A 9,685-nucleotide genomic window follows, 5' to 3' on the forward strand; every position below is an offset into this window, starting at 1 on the left:
CATAATTTGCATAGACATACTTAGCAGTTAGCAGAACCGCACATTTGCTCTCTGACTTGTAGTGTGAGGTGTACTACACTGGATAAGTTTAAATGGAAACCATTAGAGCTGACTCTATGTAGAAAAATAGTAAATAAAAAACAATATCACATTCGTGAAGGGATTCGTTACACATTCAGCAGTAACCCAACAGAACATTCTCCTTCAGTTCTTTCATTTGGCCTGTGCAGAAGACAGATGGATCTTGGAAAATCATAGTAGATTATCAAAACATAATCATGTTGTGACTCAAATTGCAGCTGCTGTACCAGATGTAGTTTTATTGTTTAGCAAATTAATACATCTCCTGGTACCTGGTATGCAGCCATTGACTGCCATGGAAAATGGTTTTTTCTTTATTACTATTCATAAGATCCAACAGAAAAAATTTACCTTCAGCTGACAAGGCTAGCAATACACCTTACTGTCCTACCTCAGCAGTATATCAACTGTCTGTCTTCATGCGAGAATCTTATTCAGAGAGACCTTGATTGCTTTGCATTTCTACTAGATATCATACTCGTCCATAATATTGATGACATTATGCTGATTTGATCCAATGAGCAAGAAGTAGCAAGAACACTGGGCTTATATGTGTGACATTTTTGTAACAGAGGATGGGAATGAATCTGATTAAAATTCAGAGAACTTCTACCTCAGTCATATTTCTAGGGCTACAGTGTTCTGGAGCCTGTTAAAATATTCCTTCTAAGGTAAAGAAAAATCTGCTGCATTAGGCACTTCCTGCAACCATGAAAAAGCACAATTCTTTGTAGGAATATTTGGATTTTGGATGCAACATATTTTTCATTTGGGTGTGTCACTGTGGCCCACGTATTGAGTGATCTGAAAGGCTGCCAGCTTCCAGTGGCACCCAGAACTGGAGAAGGCTCTTCAACAGGTGCAGTTTCGTTGCAAGCTCTTCTGTCACTTGGGGTATATGACCCCACAGATACAATGATGCTTGATATGTCAGTGGCAGATAGGAATGATATTTGGAACCCTTGACAAGCTCCCACAGATGAATCACAGTGTAGGCCTCTAAGATTTTTCAACAATGCCCTGCCCTCTTCTGCAGGTAAGTAATCTGCTTTGGAGAGACAGTTCTTAGCCTGTTCCTGGGTTTTGGTGAAAACTGAAAATTTGCCTATGCATCATCAGGTCACCATGTGAGCTGCACTGCCTATCATGAACTGAGTGCTTTCTAACCCATCTAGCCATAAAGTGGCTGTGCACAGCAGCATTTTATTATCAAATGGAAGTGTTATATATATGACCAGGATTGGACAGGTCCTAAGCCACAAGTCACATGAGAAAATGGCTTAAATGACAATGGTCTCAACTCCTGCCACCAACACCTTCTCTCCTCCAGCCTGCACTGATGGCCTCATGGCAAGTTCTTTATGGTAAGTTGACAGAGGAACATAACAATGGGGCCTGGTTCACAGATGGTTCTGCACAATATGCAGCCACCAGCCACAAGTCAACAGCCAAAGCACTACAGCTTCTTTCTAAGACATCCCTGAATGACAGTGATGAAGATAATCTTCCTAGTGGGGAAAACTTCAAGCATTGAACCTGGTGGTACATTTTACATGGAAGGAGAAAAGGCCAAATGTGTGATTATATACTGAATAATGGGTCATAGTCAATGGGTTGTGTGGATGTCTGGCACTTGGAAGAAGCATGATTAGAATATTGGTGACAAAGACATTTGAGAAAAATGTATGTGGGTGGGTCACTGAGTGGTCAAAAACTGTGAAGATACTGCTATCTGATGTAAGTGCTCATGAACAAGTGACCTCAGCAGAGAAAGTATTTAGTAATCAAGTGGATAGAATGACCCATTTTGTGGACACTGCTCTGACTCTTTCCCCAGCATGTCATTGCCCAATGGGCTCATGAAAAAAGTGGCCATAGTGGCAGGAATGTAGGTTACATAGGGGCTCAGCAACATAGACTTCCACTTAGTAAGGCTGGACCTGGTTACGGCCTCTGCTGAGTGCCCAACTTGCTAGCAGCAGAGAACAATACTGAGGCCTTGTATGGTACCATTTCTCAAGGTAATCAGCCAGCTACTTGGTGGCAGGTTGATTATCTTGGAACTCTTCCATCATGCAAAGGGCAGAGGTTTGTACCACTGGAATAAACACTTACATTTCTCATGGATTTGCCTATTCTTCATGCAATGCTTCTGCCAAGACTGCAATCAGTGGACTCACAAAATGCTCTATTCATCATCATGGTATTCCACACAGCATTTTCTCTCAACAACACATTCACTTTACAGCTAAGGAAGTATGGACTCACAAAATGCAGTTAGGAAGTGTGACACTGGGTTTCTGTTCATTGAATTCACTGTTTTATCTTTTTTTTTTTTTTTTTGCCATCCTGAAACAGCTGGATAAATAGAATGGTGCAATAGCCTTTTGAAGTTACAATTACAATGCCAACTATGAGAGAATAAAGCACTGTGGCAAAGTTCTCTAAAAGACCATATATGTTCTGAATCAGCATGGGATATATGGTACTGTTTCTCTCATAGCCATAATTCATGGGTCCATACATCAAGGGATGTAAGTAGAAATGTCACCACTCGCCATCACCCCTAGTGACCCACTAGCAATATTTTTGCTTTCTGTTTCCATGACATATGTTCTGCTGGCCTAGAAGTCTTAGTTCCCAAGGGAGAAATGCTGCAACCAGAAGACACAGTAATGATTCCATCAAACTGGAAGTTAAGATTGCCACCTGGACACTTTGGACTTCTCCTTCTTTTGAGTTAAAGTCTAAGAAGAAGTTACAGTGTTGACTGAGGTGAGTGATCCAAACTATTAAGAGGATATCAGTCTACTGCTCCACAAATTAGGTAAGAAAAAGTATGCATGGAATACAGAAGACACATTAGGATGTGTCTTAGTATTACCACGACCTGTGACTAAGGTCAATGGGGAACTAAAACAGCCCAATCCTGACAGAACTACACATTGTTAAGTCCCCTCAGGAATTAAGGTTTGCATCACACATTAGGAAAAAAGAAAAAAAGAAACATACAAACAAACAAACAAAAAAACACGACCTCTTGAGTTGTTTTGCTGAAGGCAAAGAAAGCACAGAAAGGGTAGTAGAAGAAGTTAGTCATCCATACCAGCTATAAACACATGACCAGCTGCAGAAATGAGGACTTTGTCTTAAGTATTTCTTCCTTTTTTTTGTAAAAAACAGTTTGTACATATATACACATGTAGTAAGAAAATATCTTCTTTTTTTCTTTCCTTTTATTATGTGACGTAAGATATATTGACTTCATATCAGCATTTGAGCATAGGTCACTTACATAATAGTGTTTGTGTTAGAGATTAGTGTTCCTGGTTGTATAAAAGATAGTTCCATTATGCTAGGTGTAAATATTACCTATTTTTTTGTATTATGGTATTTGTAATTATAACCTAATTTTTGTCTTTATTTGAACATTATGTATTATCTCAGAAAATGTGTATGGATTCAAATTGACAAGGGATGGATCAGTGATTAATACTTAGTGTCAATTGGGTTGGATTGAGGATACAAAGTATTAACCTGGGTTGTATCCCTTGGGTGTTTTCCAAAAACAGATTAATATTTGAGTCAGTGGGCTGGGGAAGACAGACCCAGGTTACTCTGGTGGGCACAATAATATCAGCTTCTAGTGAATGTAAAGCAGACAGAAACATGGGAAAAGGTGAGATGAGCCTAGCCTCCAAAGCCTACATGTTTCTCCTACGCTGGAAGCTCCTTGCCCTCGGACACTGGACTCCAACTACTTCAGTTTTGGGACTCAGACTTGTTCTCCTTGCTCCTGAGCTTACAGACAGCCTATTTTGATTATATAAGTTAATACTTCAAAACCTCCCATATATGTATATATTACACTCTGTGTGTGTATATGTTTGTGTGTGGCTATATATATACACAGAAAGGGACGGCGAAGTATACAGTTTGTATGTATTCTCAAAAAGCACTATTTGAATAAATATTAAAACGGTAAAACTTCTTTTACTAAGTCAACTGATTTGACAGTGATAAAATAAACTATTCTATATCAAAAAACACATATATGTGTGTGTGTGTGTCTGGGTTTAAATGGTTCATTCTGATTTCTGTAAAACAAACACTCCAAAAGCACTCATTTTTCTATTTAGTTACTGCCAGTGCCCTAGAACCTACATCAGAGGAGTTGCTTAATATATAGTTACCAATTAGTACATACTATTTATTCTTTTCTTTTCTTTTTTTTTTTTTTTTTGAGACGGAGTCTGGCTCTGTCGCCCAGGCTGGAGTGCAGTGGCGTATCCCAGCTCACTGCAAGCTCCGCCTCCCAGGTTTACGCCATTCTCCTGCCTCAGCCTCCCGAGTAGCTGGGACTACAGGTGCCCGCCACCTCGCCTGGCTAGTTTTTTGTATTTTTTTTTTTTTTTTAGTAGAGACGGGGTTTCACCGTGTTAGCCAGGATGGTCTCGATCTCCTGACCTCGTGATCCTCCGTCTCGGCCTCCCAAAGTGCTAGGATTACAGGCTTGAACCACCACGCCTGGCCATACAATTTATTTCTTTAAGAATATGGGTGTATTATGTTTTCTTAGGAAATAGCAATTAAACTTTCACACAGATTTAGGAATTGATTCTGTAATAATGGTAAAATGTAACCATTTAAATCAGGCATAAATATAAGCAATCTATAACCTCACTGCCTCAGTGAAACATCTTTTATAAGTAATAATAACAACAATCATAATAAAACAGTGCCAGCACTTTGAAAAATCAGTAAGTAAAGCACAGGCTTCAATAAATATACCTCTTGTGCCACAAGTTTGGCCTGAATAACTTCATTTCTACAAATGTCAGCTTGTATACACCATCTAATGTCAACTAATGCCTTGATTTCACATTGTGTGTATTTTTCAAAGAATGTATCTAAATAGCTTAACTCTCCCTTAGTTCGTTAAGAAAAAAAAAATACATCTTGTCTGTTTACTTTAGGCATTGAATAGCAATTTATTAATTTTGGAGAAAAAACAAGCTCTATACAGATATGAGTTCTCTCTTGTAGAGAAATTTCTAGGATCGATTACACAGCAAAAACTTCAGGTGTTAAATGAGAACAACTTGAGTATTATAAATGTGGATAATTGCCATGTTGCTACCTACTAACCTGAATGTTCTGAAATTTTTGATTCAAACATAAAAGATTTTCCATTGTATGAATTCACCTCCTTTTTGGATTTACCTTAATATTTTCACATATTTTTTCATATTTCATTAATTTCCTAATTCATGTATCTTATTTTATCTTATTGTCTAACAAGCATTTTGTGAATGTATTTATCTTTTATTATTTTAGAACATGATGGAAGACAAATAATTCTGATAAAAGATGCCCGGTATGCAAATTCTATAAAATAATTTTTTAAGCAGTAGAATATAGTTGAATATTTATTTTACTCAACAATTTTAGCAAAAGGAAAATTTCTCTAACCCCAGCTATAATCTTTGAAAGCTTTGTTTTTATTTGGCTTGCTTAGTGTAATATCTTAGCAACTTTCAAATCGTAAGACAAGGTTTATGCACAGTGTGAATGTGTAATATAGTGTGCCATTGCACATGTGTGCCTGTGTAATATGTGCGCCTTCAAGCTGTAGTCAAGATTAGCTCTATCCCAAATGCCATCGATTGACTTTTCTCGCTTGGTACCCCCAAAATAGAGACTGCATAGTGTTTTATTTTTCTATATTAGTGTTTTACAGAAATATTAAAAAGTAATGGGAAAAAAGGAGAGAATAAGGAATACATGGTTTAGTTTGTAATCATTGATTAGCTAACTGACTTCACTTTACTAATGCTTACCTAACTTGAATCAACGAAACTTTACATAAGCTTTTTAAAATCCTTCTGATATAGGAAATAAAAGACTGAGTTAAGAAATCTTCAAATATAATCAAATAATTTTAACATGTGTTTTAAAAATATTTTCTTGAGAGATTGTTCAACAGTGTTAATTTTTCAAAAGTGCCTGAGACTCTAGATTTTAGGATATTTAGCAGCATTTCTAAACTTTCAGTACTAGATGCTAGTAACAAGCTTACCAATTCCACTTCAAGTCATAAACTCAGCTTAGAGTGAAAACTAAAGTGTAATCTACTAACCTATAAAATCCCTAGACAATCATAGTGACTATCTGTTACTTGTATGAGTTCATCATCTATAATTATTTTCCTTCTACAACCTGCTTCAGCCACAGGAACCTGACTATTTTTTAACAACTTAAGCAGGCTTCCACCAGGGATCATCATACTTGTTGAATTTGCTGCGTGTTTACATAATTATTTTCTTATTATCTTATTTAGATTTTACTTGAAAGTCACCTTTAAGCAAATTATTGTACATTTGTTTTATATAAAACCAAAATATACTTTATACTGATCTTGTCTCACATATTTTATGTGGAATGTAGAACCTCAATTAATAAAACACAAATAAAAAACTCCATAGCATAACCAGTAACACAAAAACCTAACATCTAAAATCCCAAATTGGAAGTATAACCCATAATTTAAGTATTTTAAAGAAAATTTTAAGATAAAAACATAAATCTCATAGATAAAAATAAACCGAGATTAGAAAAAATCAATGCTTTGTAGATACAAATTTTTAAAAAGTGCAGCAAAAGCAGCTTCAAACCCTTCAAAGAAAACTTAAACCTTTCATAAACAGCCTGAAACTTGGAAATAAATAGTTCATATTAACCAAGTGAACGTGTCATCAAGAGATACAATTATAAAATTGTTAATTTTTTAAAATTTAGCATACTATCTCCTAAGCACAAATGAAGGCTTATCAAAATTGAAATCCAAATTTTCAATGTGAAGCCCTGAATCCTGCTTCTGGAAGGAGTAAAGAAGCCCTTACTTGCTAAAGTGTTACGTTTTTTTTCGAGTGTATCTAGGGGAAATTGATGAAATACTTTTATTTCTGTTTTGCCTAACCCAGAACTCATTCTTCATTGAAAATGCCAGAAATTGGTCATAAATATTTAAGTTGCTCAGAAAAAAGAATACAGTTTTTATCCAATAGACAGACAATATAAAAATCAAAAATTGAAGAGATCTTTATTTGAAAAAATCTGAATATTCAAAAGCAGTTTAATGTACTGAAAGATTTAGAAAATCATGTCTATATTCACGACGGAAAATTTTATCAAAAATATATAAAACAATATAGGTTAATTCTCAAGTTTATCTATAGTTTCAGTGTGAGAAGAAAGTGAAGGCCAAGACAGAATTATAAGCAATCCCCCTGAGAGTTAAAGAAGAGTGTTAATACAGATCTAATTTTTAAAAAGTGATAGTTTTAAAATTGCTCTTATTCAAAATGCTAATGGAACACAAGCTAAGCTTTTAACATCTAAGAAAGCAGATTGGAGAAATGAAGAAAAACTAGATTTCAGAGTTAGCACATTTGGACATTTTGAATATTGTTTTCTGCAAAACGAAAATGTAAAAACCAATAGAAATATATGACTAAGTAAAGTAAATGCAGAAACTGAAATATACCAAATTTTATAGATAAAGAATTTAAAACAACAGTTTTAAGTAGGGCTAAAGAAAAGTGACACAGAATTGATGAAAGAACAACATGAGAGCAACAATGAGACAAAATATTTAAAAATATGAAAAATTTGAGATAAAGAGCACAATGACGGAAAGAAATCTAAAACAAGGACTTTAACAGCACACTTGAGCAGGAAAATATTCAGTCAACTTTAAAAATGAAAACTGAAATACCCAGTCTGAGAATTGAAAAAAAATTTTTTTTTTAATGCTAAAATGTAAATAGAATACCATGAGCTATACCAATACATGCAATATGGGCATCTCATGTATACAGTAAAAGAAGAGGAAAAAAAAATCTGAAAGCAAAAAGATGGCTGAATATTTCCCAAACGTAACTAAAAATCTAAATCTTCAACCAGAATATAGTCAACAATATACACATCAAGAAACATTATAGTCAGTCAAGAACTAAGACAAAGAAAATTGTAAAACCAGAAAGTTATAAGCAATTTGTTATGTTCATATGAGCCTTGATTAAAATTAATGGATGATTGTTCATTAGAAACTATGGAAGTCAGAAGGCAGTAGGATATCAAAATTTTAATAAAAAAATTTCTATCAAATTTGAAATCTATAAATGGTAAAATGATACACAAGCAAACATGTCTAGATAAAGGAAAGCTGAAATAATTTGTGACTAACCTTCTTTAAAAGAAAATTGCTATTACTATCACAACCCTGGCAAAGTTATGTATTACTGAGCACTCACTGTTTACACATATAATATGAGAAAATAATATAATTTAGAAGAATAGGAAAGCAAAAAGCAGCACATTTTTATATTATTTCAATTGAAGTTCAGGTTATTGAAACAAGTTAGTGTTATTAAAAGTAGGTTATTTTAAATTTACAATAATCACTGAAGTTCCAATTATAACTAATTATAATATAAAAATACATAATTTTTTCTAAATTAACCAAATTTTTAAATGAGCAAACAGGAATTAAGGATAAATAAAATAATTAAAATATTGACAACAAGGAATTAAATTTCAGAATAAGTAATGTTTGACTTGTAATAAATTTAAACATGAACTCATGCATAAAAAGACAAAGACTGGCAAAAATGTACCTTTAACGAAAAATTTATTTATGTTATTTCTAAGAAAGTCTTTCTTTAGGTGTAATAACACAGAGGTCAAAAGTAAGATGATACAAGTTCTGGGAAAAGCATGACAAGTTACTCCAGAGCACTATATATCTGTCACTTCAACTATACAATAGGTGCAGGGTCAGAATTAGTATGATGCAATTTTTTTGGAATCCCAGAGTTTACCTGAAGGTTTACAGCTTCCAAAAAGATTTGTATAGTAAACAATAATTAAATTTTATCCATTTTATAGCATAGATAAACAGCAGCTATTTATTCTTTATTAACCACCTCTGTGGTATGCTGCCTTGCAAATACTTCTGGAGCAGCTTGCAAGAATGGTGATAAACAGAAAGGACCCTGCATTTTAAATCTCAGAAGGACTTGTGCACCAATTTCTGCTACTGATTATAGCGGTCCTGACATACGTGAATAGCCATTATTTCACTACCCAACTGTTTGGACGAACGGAGGCAAGATGGCGCAGTTCCGGGTTCTTCACTGTCAAATTTCCCGCGCCTGGAAAGACACCGGTCGACTGCGCAGGCGCAACCCGACCTCCGACGGAGAGAAACCGGAGCCCGCCTAGCCATGCCTACCGATCCGCCCCCCCCCACACGCCTATGTCCCGCCCACTGCCCTCCCACTCCCGGGCCCAGGACATAAAAGCCGCTCCGCGCGGGCGTGCAGTGCGAACTTCCTTGGTCCCTCCTGGTACCCGGGACACAGGAACCTCATCCGAGAGCGCCAGAGTGAGCTTCCTCAGCCCCTCCTCCTGCGTGGGACCCAGGAACCTCGCCCGAGAGCCCGGAGTGAGCTTCCTTGGCCCCTGCTCCTCTGCGGACTTAGGAACCTAGCCCGAGAATGTGGGAGCAACTTCGTCGGCCTCCACCGCCAGAGGCCAGTGA

The sequence above is a fragment of the Trachypithecus francoisi genome, unplaced genomic scaffold (genome assembly GCF_009764315.1).
Source record: "Trachypithecus francoisi isolate TF-2019V2 unplaced genomic scaffold, Tfra_2.0 Contig00265, whole genome shotgun sequence".
Taxonomy (NCBI): domain Eukaryota; kingdom Metazoa; phylum Chordata; class Mammalia; order Primates; family Cercopithecidae; genus Trachypithecus; species Trachypithecus francoisi.